At 49.3% G+C, this 15,945-nt stretch overlaps 4 non-coding genes across 4 annotated transcripts; all 4 read left to right on the forward strand.

The window, feature by feature from the left end:
- The first annotated feature begins 7,720 nt into the window (after nucleotides 1-7,720).
- Nucleotides 7,721-7,794, forward strand: Trnaa-agc (transfer RNA alanine (anticodon AGC)). The gene has a single exon. It is a non-coding gene; the product is annotated as a tRNA-Ala (tRNA).
- Nucleotides 7,795-9,299: 1,505 nt separating this feature from the next.
- Nucleotides 9,300-9,373, forward strand: Trnaa-agc (transfer RNA alanine (anticodon AGC)). The gene has a single exon. It is a non-coding gene; the product is annotated as a tRNA-Ala (tRNA).
- Nucleotides 9,374-10,877: 1,504 nt separating this feature from the next.
- Nucleotides 10,878-10,951, forward strand: Trnaa-agc (transfer RNA alanine (anticodon AGC)). The gene has a single exon. It is a non-coding gene; the product is annotated as a tRNA-Ala (tRNA).
- Nucleotides 10,952-14,033: 3,082 nt separating this feature from the next.
- Nucleotides 14,034-14,107, forward strand: Trnaa-agc (transfer RNA alanine (anticodon AGC)). Its single transcript has one exon. It is a non-coding gene; the product is annotated as a tRNA-Ala (tRNA).
- Nucleotides 14,108-15,945: the final 1,838 nt, after the last annotated feature.

The raw sequence follows: 15,945 nt of genomic DNA on the forward strand, positions 1-15,945 counted from the left end.
AGCGTGCTTTTATTCGTGCGCAGGAAGCACCCTCCTCCCACACCTACACTTAATTTAGAAACAGTAGAAATGTTCCCATAAGATTCTCAAGCCTACGTCGGAAAGATCTGCCTTGCGCCGATTTCACGTAAATCCCACTGCACGTTCCCATTCTTTGCGTGCAGTCGGCTGCTACTGGTGTTGCTGGTTGTGACTGCTGATAACAGATGCCGTAGCAATCAATTCATGGAGTGAGTTGTATGTTTTGCGATAGTCTGTCTCTGACAAGGAAGCACAGGTGTTATAGGTGCGAACACAGGAAGCTTGCAGCCCCTCGCTGCCTGCAGACACAGAGCAGCCACACTAGAAGAGCGGCCTAAGCCGTAGGCGAAATGTGCTCATTCGCTTTGGCGCGACGTCGAACTGTAAATAAGGCTGTCACTAGCGTGAGCGTCGTGTAAAGTCGGAAAAGTCATCTGCATGGGTGATTGCCAAGTTTGGGGAGCGTTTCGTAGTACGATCAGTGCAATGGAGACGCGGAAACTTGTTGTGTCCCATTGTTTTGCAGTTGGACGACAAGAGTTTTACAGAGTAGCAAAGAGCAAGGCACTGAGTTGGCATGGACAATGGAGAGCACAATGGGGCTCGAGATGTGCTTGTTACCTCAGGTGCTGTGTGATTGTCGACAAGGAGTGAAATGGACCAATTTGTGACCGCCCTTTCAATTTAAGACGTTCAAAACAGACGGAATTTGCATTCGTAATACCAGAGCATCGAAACTACTTGGAACTCTTGTGTATATGAACGTGTCCGCGCCTTTGTATTCTGGTACCTTCGCCGCTACAAACCAACCAACCATCGTGTCCGTGCACATCAGAGTCGCAAAGAATGGAGAATAGCCAGGCTTGGTCGTGTGTGTAGCTGTAGCTCAGTTGGCAGATCGTTCGCTTAGCGTGTGAACGGTCTCGGGTTCAAGCCCCGGCTCCTCCATGTTTTGTGGTCAGTGCATGGTAAGTGTTGGTCGCGGCGAACATAAACGCACGCAAGAAGTTGCAAAACCAGCGTCACAGACTGATATGATGTATACTGTCATAAGGAGAGCAAGATGTAAGTGTGGGGACCGGCTGTTATGGTGGTGTCATCGAGTGCAGATCTGTCTTAGGTATCACGGCTTAACGTCATTGAAGTCTAGAGGTGGACAACACGTTCGTCTTACTCAGAGCGGTGTCTGAACTCTATTTTCGACGTTATGGGTGCCACTTTCATTGTGGCCAACTACGATTCGATACAGAATGCACGAAACCTGAAAGACACCCTCACTGATACATAGAGAGTAGTGTTTGTCTGCGGAATAATGGGAGTGCAAGGGTCTGTGACGTTTATATGACTGTATGTAGCACTACTAGTTATCGGGGGGGGGTGGGCGTAGCTCAGATGGTAGAGCGCTCGCTTAGCGTGCGAGAGGTACTGGGATCGATACCCAACGCCTCCAGAATTTTTATCGCACCTACATGCGCACCTTGCCATGCAAGTGGAATAATTCCCAACCGGCAGAGGTGTGTAGGCAGATACAAGCGAACGATTAGCATCCACAATTGGCGAGCGTGCTTTTATTCGTGTGCAGGAAGCACCCTCCTCCCACACCTACACTTAATTTAGAAACAGTAGAAATGTTCCCATAAGATTCTCAAGCCTACGTCGGAAAGATCTGCCTTGCGCCGATTTCACGTAAATCCCACTGCACGTTCCCATTCTTTGCGTGCAGTCGGCTGCTACTGGTATTGCTGGTTGTGACTGCTGATAACAGATGCCGTAGCAATCAATTCATGGAGTGAGTTGTATGTTTTGCGATAGTCTGTCTCTGACAAGGAAGCACAGGTGATATAGGTGCGAACACAGGAAGCTTGCAGCCCCTCGCTGCCTGCAGACACAGAGCAGCCACACTTGAAGAGCGGCCTAAGCCGTAGGCGAAATGTGCTCATTCGCTTTGGCGCGACGTCGAACTGTAAATAAGGCTGTCACTAGCGTGAGCGTCGTGTAAAGTCGGAAAAGTCATCTGCATGGGTGATTGCCAAGTTTGGGGAGCGTTTCGTAGTACGATCAGTGCAATGGAGACGCGGAAACTTGTTGTGTCCCATTGTTTTGCAGTTGGACGACAAGAGTTTTACAGAGTAGCAAAGAGCAAGGCACTGAGTTGGCATGGACAATGGAGAGCACAATGGGGCTCGAGATGTGCTTGTTACCTCAGGTGCTGTGTGATTGTCGACAAGGAGTGAAATGGACCAATTTGTGACCGCCCTTTCAATTTAAGACGTTCAAAACAGACGGAATTTGCATTCGTAATACCAGAGCATCGAAACTACTTGGAACTCTTGTGTATATGAACGTGTCCGCGCCTTTGTATTCTGGTACCTTCGCCGCTACAAACCAACCAACCACCGTGTCCGTGCACATCAGAGTCGCAAAGAATGGAGAATAGCCAGGCTTGGTCGTGTGTGTAGCTGTAGCTCAGTTGGCAGATCGTTCGCTTAGCGTGTGAACGGTCTCGGGTTCAAGCCCCGGCTCCTCCATGTTTTGTGGTCAGTGCATGGTAAGTGTTGGTCGCGGCGAACATAAACGCACGCAAGAAGTTGCAAAACCAGCGTCACAGACTGATATGATGTATACTGTTATAAGGAGAGCAAGATGTAAGTGTGGTGACCGGCTGTTATCGTGGTGTCATCGAGTGCAGATCTGTCTTAGGTATCACGGCTTAACGTCATTGAAGAATAGAGAGTGGACAACACGTTCGTCTTACTCAGAGCGGTGTCCCAATTCTACTTTCGACGTTATGCGTGCCACTCTTAATGTGGCCAACTACGATTCGATACAGAATGCACGAAACCTGAAAGACACCCTCACTGATACATAGAGAGTAGTGTTTGTCTGCGGTATAATGGGAGTGTAAGGGCCTGTGACGTTGATGTGGCTGTATGTAGCACTATTAGTCAACGGGGGGTGGGCGTAGCTCAGATGGTAGAGCGCTTGCTTAGCGTGCGAGAGGTACTGGGATCGATACCCAGCGCCTCCAGTATTTTTATCGCACCTACATGCGCACCTTGCCATGCAAGTGGAATAATTCCCAACCGGCAGAGGTGTGTAGGCAGATACAAGCGAACGATTAGCATCCACAATTGGCGAGCGTGCTTTTATTCGTGCGCAGGAAGCACCCTCCTCCCACACCTACACTTAATTTAGAAACAGTACAAATGTTCCCATAAGATTCTCAAGCCTACGTCGGAAAGATCTGCCTTGCGCCGATTTCACGTAAATCCCACTGCACGTTCCCATTCTTTGCGTGCAGTCGGCTGCTACTGGTGTTGCTGGTTGTGACTGCTGATACCAGATGCCGTAGCAATCAATTCATGGAGTGAGTTGTATGTTTTGCGATAGTCTGTCTCTGACAAGGAAGCACAGGTGATATAGGTGCGAACACAGGAAGCTTGCAGCCCCTCGCTGCCTGCAGACACAGAGCAGCCACACTAGGAGAGCGGCCTAAGCCGTAGGCGAAATGTGCTCATTCGCTTTGGCGCGACGTCGAACTGTAAATAAGGCTGTCACTAGCGTGAGCGTCGCGTAAAGTCGGAAAAGTCATCTGCATGGGTGATTGCCAAGTTTGGGGAGCGTTTCGTAGTACGATCAGTGCAATGGAGACGCGGAAACTTGTTGTGTCCCAGTGTTTTGCAGTTGGACGACAAGAGTTTTACACAGTAGCAAAGAGCGAGGCACTGAGTTGGCATGAACAATGGAGAGCACAATGGGGCTCGAGATGTGCTTGTTACCTCAGGTGCTGTGTGATTGTAGACAAGGAGTGAAATGGACCAATTTGTGACCGCCCTTTCAATTTAAGACGTTCAAAACAGACGGAATTTGCATTCGTAATACCAGAGCATCGAAACTACTTGGAACTCTTGTGTATATGAACGTGTCCGCGCCTTTGTATTCTGGTACCTTCGCCGCTACAAACCAAACAACCATCGTGTCCGTGCACATCAGAGTCGCAAAGAATGGAGAATAGCCAGGCTTGGTCGTGTGTGTAGCTGTAGCTCAGTTGGCAGATCGTTCGCTTAGCGTGTGAACGGTCTCGGGTTCAAGCCCCGGCTCCTCCATGTTTTGTGGTCAGTGCATGGTAAGTGTTGGTCGCGGCGAACATAAACCCACGCAAGAAGTTGCAAAACCAGCGTCACAGACTGATATGATGTATACTGTCATAAGGAGAGCAAGATGTAAGTGTGGGGACCGGCTGTTATGGTGGTGTCATCGAGTGCAGATCTGTCTTAGGTATCACGGCTTAACGTCATTGAAGTCTAGAGGTGGACAACACGTTCGTCTTACTCAGAGCGGTGTCTGAACTCTATTTTCGACGTTATGGGTGCCACTTTCATTGTGGCCAACTACGATTCGATACAGAATGCACGAAACCTGAAAGACACCCTCACTGATACATAGAGAGTAGTGTTTGTCTGCGGAATAATGGGAGTGCAAGGGTCTGTGACGTTGATATGACTGTATGTAGCACTACTAGTTATCTGGGGGGTGGGCGTAGCTCAGATGGTAGAGCGCTCGCTTAGCGTGCGAGAGGTACTGGGATCGATACCCGCCGCCTCCAGAATATTTATCACACCTACTTGCGCCCCTTGCCATGCAAGTGGAATATTTCCCAACCGGCAGAGTTGTGTAGGCAGATACAAGCGAACGATTAGCATCCACAATTGGCGAGCGTGCTTTTATTCGTGCGCAGGAAGCACCCTCCTCCCACACCTACACTTAATTTAGAAACAGTACAAATGTTCCCATAAGATTCTCAAGCCTACGTCGGAAAGATCTGCCTCGCGCCGATTTCACGTAAATCCCACTGCACGTTCCCATTCTTTGCGTGCAGTCGGCTGCTACTGGAGTTGCTGGTTGTGACTTCTGATAACAGATGCCGTAGCAATCAATTCATGGAGTGAGTTGTATGTTTTGCGATAGTCTGTCTCTGACAAGGAAGCACAGGTGATATAGGTGCGAACACAGGAAGCTTGCAGCCCCTCGCTGCCTGCAGACACAGAGCAGCCACACTAGAAGAGCGGCCTAAGCCGTAGGCGAAATGTGCTCATTCGCTTTGGCGCGACGTCGAACTGTAAATAAGGCTGTCACTAGCGTGAGCGTCGTGTAAAGTCGGAAAAGTCATCTGCATGGGTGATTGCCAAGTTTGGGGAGCGTTTCGTAGTACGATCAGTGCAATGGAGACGCGGAAACTTGTTGTGTCCCAGTGTTTTGCAGTTGGACGACAAGAGTTTTACACAGTAGCAAAGAGCGAGGCACTGAGTTGGCATGAACAATGGAGAGCACAATGGGGCTCGAGATGTGCTTGTTACCTCAGGTGCTGTGTGATTGTCGACAAGGAGTGAAATGGACCACTTTGTTACCGCCCTTTCAATTTAAGACGTTCAAAACAGACGGAATTTGCATTCGTAATACCAGGGCATCGAAACTACTTGGAACTCTTGTGTATATGAACGTGTCCGCGTCTTTGTATTCTGGTACCTTCGCCGCTACAAACCAACCAACCATCGTGTCCGTGCACATCAGAATCGCAAAGAATGGAGAATAGCCAGGCTTGGTCGAGTGTGTAGCTGTAGCTCAGTTGGCAGATCGTTCGCTTAGCGTGTGAACGGTCTCGGGTTCAAGCCCCGGCTCCTCCATGTTTTGTGGTCAGTGCATGGTAAGTGTTGGTCGCGGCGAACATAAACGCACGCAAGAAGTTGCAAAACCAGCGTCACAGACTGATATGATGTATACTGTCATAAGGAGAGCAAGATGTAAGTGTGGGGACCGGCTGTTATGGTGGTGTCATCGAGTGCAGATCTGTCTTAGGTATCACGGCTTAACGTCATTGAAGTCTAGAGGTGGACAACACGTTCGTCTTACTCAGAGCGGTGTCTGAACTCCATTTTAGACGTTATGGGTGCCACTTTCATTGTGGCCAACTACGATTCGATACAGAATGCACGAAACCTGAAAGACACCCTCACTGATACATAGAGAGTAGTGTTTGTCTGCGGAATAATGGGAGTGCAAGGGTCTGTGACGTTGATATGACTGTATGTAGCACTACTAGTTATCTGGGGGGTGGGCGTAGCTCAGATGGTAGAGCGCTCGCTTAGCATGCGAGAGGTAATGGGATCGATACCCAGCACCTCCAGAATATTTATCACACCTACATGCGCCCCTTGCCAAGCAAGTGGAATAATTCCCAACCGGCAGAGGTGTGTAGGCAGATACAAGCGAACGATTAGCATCCACAATTGGCGAGCGTGCTTTTATTCGTGCGCAGGAAGCACCCTCCTCCCACACCTACACTTAATTTAGAAACAGTACAAATGTTCCCATACGATTGTCAAGCCTACGTCGGAAAGATCTGCCTTGCGCCGATTTCACGTGAATCCCACTGCACGTTCCCATTCTTTGCGTGCAGTCGGCTGCTACTGGTATTGCTGGTTGTGACTGCTGATAACAGATGCCGTAGCAATCAATTCATGGAGTGAGTTGTATGTTTTGCGATAGTCTGTCTCTGACAAGGTGGCACAGGTGATATAGGTGCGAACACAGGAAGCTTGCAGCCCCTCGCTGCCTGCAGACACAGAGCAGCCACACTAGAAGAGCGGCCTAAGCCGTAGGCGAAATGTGCTCATTCGCTTTGGCGCGACGTCGAACTGTAAATAAGGCTGTCACTAGCGTGAGCGTTGCGTTAGCGTCGTGTAAAGTCGGAAAAGTCATCTGCATGGGTGATTGCCAAGTTTGTGGAGCGTTTCGTAGTACGATCAGTGCAATGGAGACGCGGAAACTTGTTGTGTCCCAGTGTTTTGCAGTTGGACGACAAGAGTTTTACACAGTAGCAAAGAGCGAGGCACTGAGTTGGCATGAACAATGGAGAGCACAATGGGGCTCGAGATGTGCTTGTTACCTCAGGTGCTGTGTGATTGTCGACAAGGAGTGAAATGGACCAATTTGTGACCGCCCTTTCAATTTAAGACGTTCAAAACAGACGGAATTTGCATTCGTAATACCAGAGCATCGAAACTACTTGGAACTCTTGTGTATATGAACGTGTCCGCGCCTTTGTATTCTGGTACCTTCGCCGCTACAAACCAACCAACCATCGTGTCCGTGCACATCAGAGTCGCAAAGAATGGAGAATAGCCAGGCTTGGTCGTGTGTGTAGCTGTAGCTCAGTTGGCAGATCGTTCGCTTGGCGTGTGAACGGTCTCGGGTTCAAGCCCCGACTCCTCCATGTTTTGTGGTCAGTGCATGGTAAGTGTTGGTCGCGGCGAACATAAACGCACGCAAGAAGTTGCAAAACCAGCGTCACAGACTGATATGATGTATACTGTCATATGGAGAGCAAGATGTAAGTGTGGGGACCGGCTGTTATGGTGGTGTCATCGAGTGCAGATCTGTCTTAGGTATCACGGCTTAACGTCATTGAAGTCTAGAGGTGGACAACACGTTCGTCTTACTCAGAGCCGTGTCTGAACTCTATTTTCGACGTTATGGGTGCCACTTTCATTGTGGCCAACTACGATTCGATACAGAATGCACGAAACCTGAAAGACACCCTCACTGATACATAGAGAGTAGTGTTTGTCTGCGGAATAATGGGAGTGCAAGGGTCTGTGACGTTGATATGGCTGTATGTAGCACTACTAGTTATCTGGGGGGTGGGCGTAGCTCAGATGGTAGAGCGCTCGCTTAGCGTGCGAGAGGTACTGGGATCGATACCCAGCGCCTCCAGAATTTTTATCACACCTACATGCGCACCTTGCCATGCAAGTGGAATAATTCCCAACCGGCAGAGGTGTGTAGGCAGATACAAGCGAACGATTAGCATCCACAATTGGCGAGCGTGCTTTTATTCGTGCGCAGGAAGCACCCTCCTCCCAAACCTACACGTAATTTAGAAACATTACAAATGTTTCCATAAGATTCTCAAGCCTACGTCGGAAAGATCTGCCTTGCGCCGATTTCACGTAAATCCCACTGCACGTTCCCATTCTTTGCGTGCAGTCGGCTGCTACTGGTGTTGCTGGTTGTGACTGCTGATAACAGATGCCGTAGCAATCAATTCATGGAGTGAGTTGTATGTTTTGCGATAGTCTGTCTCTGACAAGGAAGCACAGGTGATATAGGTGCGAACACAGGAAGCTTGCAGCCCCTCGCTGCCTGCAGACACAGAGCAGCCGCACTAGAAGAGCGGCCTAAGCCGTAGGCGAAATGTGCTCATTCGCTTTGGCGCGACGTCGAACTGTAAAGAAGGCTGTCTCTAGCGTGAGCGTCGTGTAAAGTCTGAAAAGTCATCTGCATGGGTGATTGCCAAGTTTGTGGAGCGTTTCGTAGTACGATCAGTGCAATGGAGACGCGGAAACTTGTTGTGTCCCAGTGTTTTGCAGTTGGACGACAAGAGTTTTACACAGTAGCAAAGAGCGAGGCACTGAGTTGGCATGAACAATGGAGAGCACAATGGGGCTCGAGATGTGCTTGTTACCTCAGGTGCTGTGTGATTGTCGACAAGGAGTGAAATGGACCAATTTGTGACCGCCCTTTCAATTTAAGACGTTCAAAACAGACGGAATTTGCATTCGTAATACCAGAGCATCGAAACTACTTGGAACTCTTGTGTATATGAACGTGTCCGCGCCTTTGTATTCTGGTACCTTCGCCGCTACAAACCAACCAACCATCGTGTCCGTGCACATCAGAGTCGCAAAGAATGGAGAATAGCCAGGCTTGGTCGTGTGTGTAGCTGTAGCTCAGTTGGCAGATCGTTCGCTTAGCGTGTGAACGGTCTCGGGTTCAAGCCCCGACTCCTCCATGTTTTGTGGTCAGTGCATGGTAAGTGTTGGTCGCGGCGAACATAAACGCACGCAAGAAGTTGCAAAACCAGCGTCACAGACTGATATGATGTATACTGTCATAAGGAGAGCAAGATGTAAGTGTGGGGACCGGCTGTTATGGTGGTGTCATCGAGTGCAGATCTGTCTTAGGTATCACGGCTTAACGTCATTGAAGCCTAGAGAGTGGACAACACGTTCGTCTTACTCAGAGCGGTGTCCGAATTCTACTTTCGACGTTATGCGTGCCACTCTTAATGTGGCCAACTACGATTCGATACAGAATGCACGAAACCTGAAAGACACCCTCACTGATACATAGACAGTAGTGTTTGTCTGCGGAATAATGGGAGTGTAAGGGTCTGTGACGTTGATGTGGCTGTATGTAGCACTATTAGTGAACGGGGGGGTGGGCGTAGCTCAGATGGTAGAGCGCTCGCTTAGCGTGCGAGAGGTACTGGGATCGATACCCAGCGCCTCCAGAATTTTTATCACACCTACATGCGCACCTTGCCATGCAAGTGGAATAATTCATAACCGGCAGAGGTGTGTAGGCAGATACAAGCGAACGATTAGCATCCACAATTGGCGAGCGTGCTTTTATTCGTGCACAGGAAGCACCCTCCTCCCACACCTACACGTAATTTAGAAACAGTACAAATGTTCCCATAAGATTGTCAAGCCTACGTCGGAAAGATCTGCCTTGCGCCGATTTCACGTAAATCCCACTGCACGTTCCCATTCTTTGCGTGCAGTCGGCTGCTACTGGTGTTGCTGGTTGTGACTGCTGATAACAGATGCCGTAGCAATCAATTCATGGAGTGAGTTGTATGTTTTGCGATAGTCTGTCTCTGACAAGGAAGCACAGGTGATATAGGTGCGAACACAGGAAGCTTGCAGCCCCTCGCTGCCTGCAGACACAGAGCAGCCACACTAGAAGAGCGGCCTAAGCCGTAGGCGAAATGTGCTCATTCGCTTTGGCGCGACGTCGAACTGTAAATAAGGCTGTCACTAGCGTGAGCGTCGTGTAAAGTCGGAAAAGTCATCTGCATGGGTGATTGCCAAGTTTTTGGAGCGTTTCGTAGTACGATCAGTGCAATGGAGACGCGGAAACTTGTTGTGTCCCAGTGTTTTGCAGTTGGACGACAAGAGTTTTACACAGTAGCAAAGAGCGAGGCACTGAGTTGGCATGAACAATGGAGAGCACAATGGGGCTCGAGATGTGCTTGTTACCTCAGGTGCTGTGTGATTGTCGACAAGGAGTGAAATGGACCAATTTGTGACCGCCCTTTCAATTTAAGACGTTCAAAACAGACGGAATTTGCATTCGTAATACCAGAGCATCGAAACTACTTGGAACTCTTGTGTATATGAACGTGTCCGCGCCTTTGTATTCTGGTACCTTCGCCGCTACAAACCAACCAACCATCGTGTCCGTGCACATCAGAGTCGCAAAGAATGGAGAATAGCCAGGCTTGGTCGTGTGTGTAGCTGTAGCTCAGTTGGCAGATCGTTCGCTTAGCGTGTGAACGGTCTCGGGTTCAAGCCCCGACTCCTCCATGTTTTGTGGTCAGTGCATGGTAAGTGTTGGTCGCGGCGAACATAAACGCACGCAAGAAGTTGCAAAACCAGCGTCACAGACTGATATGATGTATACTGTCATAAGGAGAGCAAGATGTAAGTGTGGGGACCGGCTGTTATGGTGGTGTCATCGAGTGCAGATCTGTCTTAGGTATCACGGCTTAACGTCATTGAAGTCTAGAGGTGGACAACACGTTCGTCTTACTCAGAGCCGTGTCTGAACTCTATTTTCGACGTTATGGGTGCCACTTTCATTGTGGCCAACTACGATTCGATACAGAATGCACGAAACCTGAAAGACACCCTCACTGATACATAGAGAGTAGTGTTTGTCTGCGGAATAATGGGAGTGCAAGGGTCTGTGACGTTGATATGACTGTATGTAGCACTACTAGTTATCGGGGGGGTGGGCGTAGCTCAGATGGTAGAGCGCTCGCTTAGCGTGCGAGAGGTACTGGGATCGATACCCAGCGCCTCCAGAATTTTTATCACACCTACATGCGCACCTTGCCATGCAAGTGGAATAATTCCCAACCGGCAGAGGTGTGTAGGCAGATACAAGCGAACGATTGGCATCCACAATTGGCGAGCGTGCTTTTATTCGTGCGCAGGAAGCACCCTCCTCCCACACCTACACGTAATTTAGAAACAGTACAAATGTTCCCATAAGATTCTCAAGCCTACGTCGGAAAGATCTGCCTTGCGCCGATTTCACGTAAATCCCACTGCACGTTCCCATTCTTTGCGTGCAGTCGGCTGCTACTGGTGTTGCTGGTTGTGACTGCTGATAACAGATGCCGTAGCAATCAATTCATGGAGTGAGTTGTATGTTTTGCGATAGTCTGTCTCTGACAAGGAAGCACAGGTGATATAGGTGCGAACACAGGAAGCTTGCAGCCCCTCGCTGCCTGCAGACACAGAGCAGCCGCAATAGAAGAGCGGCCTAAGCCGTAGGCGAAATGTGCTCATTCGCTTTGGCGCGACGTCGAACTGTAAATAAGGCTGTCACTAGCGTGAGCGTCGTGTAAAGTCGGAAAAGTCATCTGCATGGGTGATTGCCAAGTTTGGGGAGCGTTTCGTAGTACGATCAGTGCAATGGAGACGCGGAAACTTGTTGTGTCCCAGTGTTTTGCAGTTGGACGACAAGAGTTTTACACAGTAGCAAAGAGCGAGGCACTGAGTTGGCATGAACAATGGAGAGCACAATGGGGCTCGAGATGTGCTTGTTACCTCAGGTGCTGTGTGATTGTCGACAAGGAGTGAAATGGACCAATTTGTGACCGCCCTTTCAATTTAAGACGTTCAAAACAGACGGAATTTGCATTCGTAATACCAGAGCATCGAAACTACTTGGAACTCTTGTGTATATGAACCTGTCCGCGCCTTTGTATTCTGGTACCTTCGCCGCTACAAACCAACCAACCATCGTGTCCGTGCACATCAGAGTCGCAAAGAATGGAGAATAGCCAGGCTTGGTCGAGTGTGTAGCTGTAGCTCAGTTGGCAGATCGTTCGCTTAGCGTGTGAACGGTATCGGGTTCAAGCCCTGGCTCCTCCATGTTTTGTGGTCAGTGCATGGTAAGTGTTGGTCGCGGCGAACATAAACGCACGCAAGAAGTTGCAAAACCAGCGTCACAGACTGATATGATGTATACTGTCATAAGGAGAGCAAGATGTAAGTGTGTGGACCGGCTGTTATCGTAGTGTCATCGAGTGCAGATCTGTCTTAGGTATCACGGCTTAACGTCATTGAAGTCTAGAGGTGGACAACACGTTCGTCTTACTCAGAGCGGTGTCTGAACTCTATTTTCGACGTTATGGGTGCCACTTTCATTGTGGCCAACTACGATTCGATACAGAATGCACGAAATCTGAAAGACACCCTCACTGATACATAGAGAGTAGTGTTTGTCTGCGGAATAATGGGAGTGCAAGGGTCTGTGACGTTGATATGACTGTATGTAGCACTACTAGTTATCGGGGAGGTGGGCGTAGCTCAGATGGTAGAGCGCTCGCTTAGCGTGCGAGAGGTACGGGGATCGATACCCAGCGCCTCCAGAATTTTTATCACACCTACATGCGCACCTTGCCATGCAAGTGGAATAATTCCCAACCGGCAGAGGTGTGTAGGCAGATACAAGCGAACGATTAGCATCCACAATTGGCGAGCGTGCTTTTATTCGTGCGCAGGAAGCACCCTCCTCCCACACCTACACTTAATTTAGAAACAGTACAAATGTTCCCATAAGATTCTCAAGCCTACGTCGGAAAGATCTGCCTTGCGCCGATTTCACGTAAATCCCACTGCACGTTCCCATTCTTTGCGTGCAGTCGGCTGCTACTGGTGTTGCTGGTTGTGACTGCTGATAACAGATGCCGTAGCAATCAATTCATGGAGTGAGTTGTATGTTTTGCGATAGTCTGTCTCTGACAAGGAAGCACAGGTGATATAGGTGCGAACACAGGAAGCTTGCAGCCCCTCGCTGCCTGCAGACACAGAGCAGCCACACTAGAAGAGCGGCCTAAGCCGTAGGCGAAATGTGCTCATTCGCTTTGGCGCGACGTCGAACTGTAAATAAGGCTGTCACTAGCGTGAGCGTCGTGTAAAGTCGGAAAAGTCATCTGCATGGGTGATTGCCAAGTTTGGGGAGCGTTTCGTAGTACGATCAGTGCAATGGAGACGCGGAAACTTGTTGTGTCCCAGTGTTTTGCAGTTGGACGACAAGAGTTTTACACAGTAGCAAAGAGCGAGGCACTGAGTTGGCATGAACAATGGAGAGCACAATGGGGCTCGAGATGTGCTTGTTACCTCAGGTGCTGTGTGATTGTCGACAAGGAGTGAAATGGACCACTTTGTTACCGCCCTTTCAATTTAAGACGTTCAAAACAGACGGAATTTGCATTCGTAATACCAGAGCATCGAAACTACTTGGAACTCTTGTGTATATGAGCCTGTCCGCGCCTTTGTATTCTGGTACCTTCGCCGCTACAAACCAACCAACCATCGTTTCCGTGCACATCAGAGTCGCAAAGAATGGAGAATAGCCAGGCTTGGTCGTGTGTGTAGCTGTAGCTCAGTTGGCAGATCGTTCGCTTAGCGTGTGAACGGTCTCGGGTTCAAGCCCCGGCTCCTCCATGTTTTGTGGTCAGTGCATGGTAAGTGTTGGTCGCGGCGAACATAAACGCACGCAAGAAGTTGCAAAACCAGCGTCACAGACTGATATGATGTATACTGTCATAAGGAGAGCAAGATGTAAGTGTGGGGACCGGCTGTTATGGTGGTGTCATCGAGTGCAGATCTGTCTTAGGTATCACGGCTTAACGTCATTGAAGTCTAGAGGTGGACAACACGTTCGTCTTACTCAGAGCCGTGTCTGAACTCTATTTTCGACGTTATGGGTGCCACTTTCATTGTCTCCAACTACGATTCGATACAGAATGCACGAAACCTGAAAGACACCCTCACTGATACATAGAGAGTAGTGTTTGTCTGCGGAATAATGGGAGTGCAAGGGTCTGTGACGTTGATATGACTGTATGTAGCACTACCAGTTATCTGGGGGGTGGGCGTAGCTCAGATGGTAGAGCGCTCGCTTAGCGTGCGAGAGGTACTGGGATCGATACCCAGCGCCTCCAGAATATTTATCACACCTACATGCGCCCCTTGCCATGCAAGTGGAATAATTCCCAACCGGCAGAGGTGTGTAAGCAGATACAAGCGAACGATTAGCATCCACAATTGGCGAGCGTGCTTTTATTCGTGCGCAGGAAGCACCCTCCTCCCACACCTACACTTAATTTAGAAACAGTACAAATGTTCCCATAAGATTCTCAAGCCTACGTCGGAAAGATCTGCCTTGCGCCGATTTCACGTAAATCCCACTGCACGTTCCCATTCTTTGCGTGCAGTCGGCTGCTACTGGTGTTGCTGGTTGTGACTGCTGATAACAGATACCGTAGCAATCAATTCATGGAGTGAGTTGTATGTTTTGCGATAGTCTGTCTCTGACAAGGAAGAACAGGTGATATAGGTGCGAACACAGGAAGCTTGCAGCCCCTCGCTGCCTGCAGACACAGAGCAGCCACACTAGAAGAGCGGCCTAAGCCGTAGGCGAAATGTGCTCATTCGCTTTGGCGCGACGTCGAACTGTAAATAAGGCTGTCACTAGCGTGAGCGTCGTGTAAAGTCGGAAAAGTCATCTGCATGGGTGATTGCCAAGTTTGTGGAGCGTTTCGTAGTACGATCAGTGCAATGGAGACGCGGAAACTTGTTGTGTCCCAGTGTTTTGCAGTTGGACGACAAGAGTTTTACATAGTAGCAAAGAGCGAGGCACTGAGTTGGCATGAACAATGGAGAGCACAATGGGGCTCGAGATGTGCTTGTTACCTCAGGTGCTGTGTGATTGTCGACAAGGAGTGAAATGGACCAATTTGTGACCGCCCTTTCAATTTAAGACGTTCAAAACAGACGGAATTTGCATTCGTAATACCAGAGCATCGAAACTACTTGGAACTCTTGTGTATATGAACGTGTCCGCGCCTTTGTATTCTGCTACCTTCGCCGCTACAAACCAACCAACCATCGTGTCCGTGCACATCAGAGTCGCAAAGAATGGAGAATAGCCAGGCTTGGTCGTGTGTGTAGCTGTAGCTCAGTTGGCAGATCGTTCGCTTAGCGTGTGAACGGTCTCGGGTTCAAGCCCCGGCTCCCCCTTCTTTTGTGGTCAGTGCATGGTAAGTGTTGGTCGCGGCGAACATAAACGCGCGCAAGAAGTTGCAAAACCAGCGTCACAGACTGATATGATGTATACTGTCATAAGGAGAGCAAGATGTAAGTGTGGGGACCGGCTGTTATGGTGGTGTCATCGAGTGCAGATCTGTCTTAGGTATCACGGCTTAACGTCATTGAAGTCTAGAGGTGGACAACACGTTCGTCTTACTCAGAGCGGTGTCTGAACTCTATTTTCGACGTTATGGGTGCCACTTTCATTGTGGCCAACTACGATTCGATACAGAATGCACGAAACCTGAAAGACACCCTCACTGATACATAGAGAGTAGTGTTTGTCTGCGGAATAATGGGAGTGCAAGGGTCTGTGACGTTGATATGGCTGTATGTAGCACTACTAGTTATCTGGGGGGTGGGCGTAGCTCAGATGGTAGAGCGCTCGCTTAGCGTGCGAGAGGTACTGGGATCGATACCCTGCGCCTCCAGAATTTTTATCACACCTACATGCGCACCTTGCCATGCAAGTGGAATAATTCCCAACCGGCAGAGGTGTGTAGGCAGATACAAGCGAACGATTAACATCCACAATTGGCGACCGTGCTTTTATTCGTGCGCAGGAAGCACCCTCCTCCCACACCTACACGTAATTTAGAAACAGTACAAATGTTCCCATAAGATTCTCAAGCCTACGTCGGAAAGATCTGCCTTGCGCCGATTTCACGTAAATCCCACTGCACGTTCCCAT

This window comes from Schistocerca gregaria, unplaced genomic scaffold (genome assembly GCF_023897955.1).
Source record: "Schistocerca gregaria isolate iqSchGreg1 unplaced genomic scaffold, iqSchGreg1.2 ptg000156l, whole genome shotgun sequence".
Taxonomy (NCBI): domain Eukaryota; kingdom Metazoa; phylum Arthropoda; class Insecta; order Orthoptera; family Acrididae; genus Schistocerca; species Schistocerca gregaria.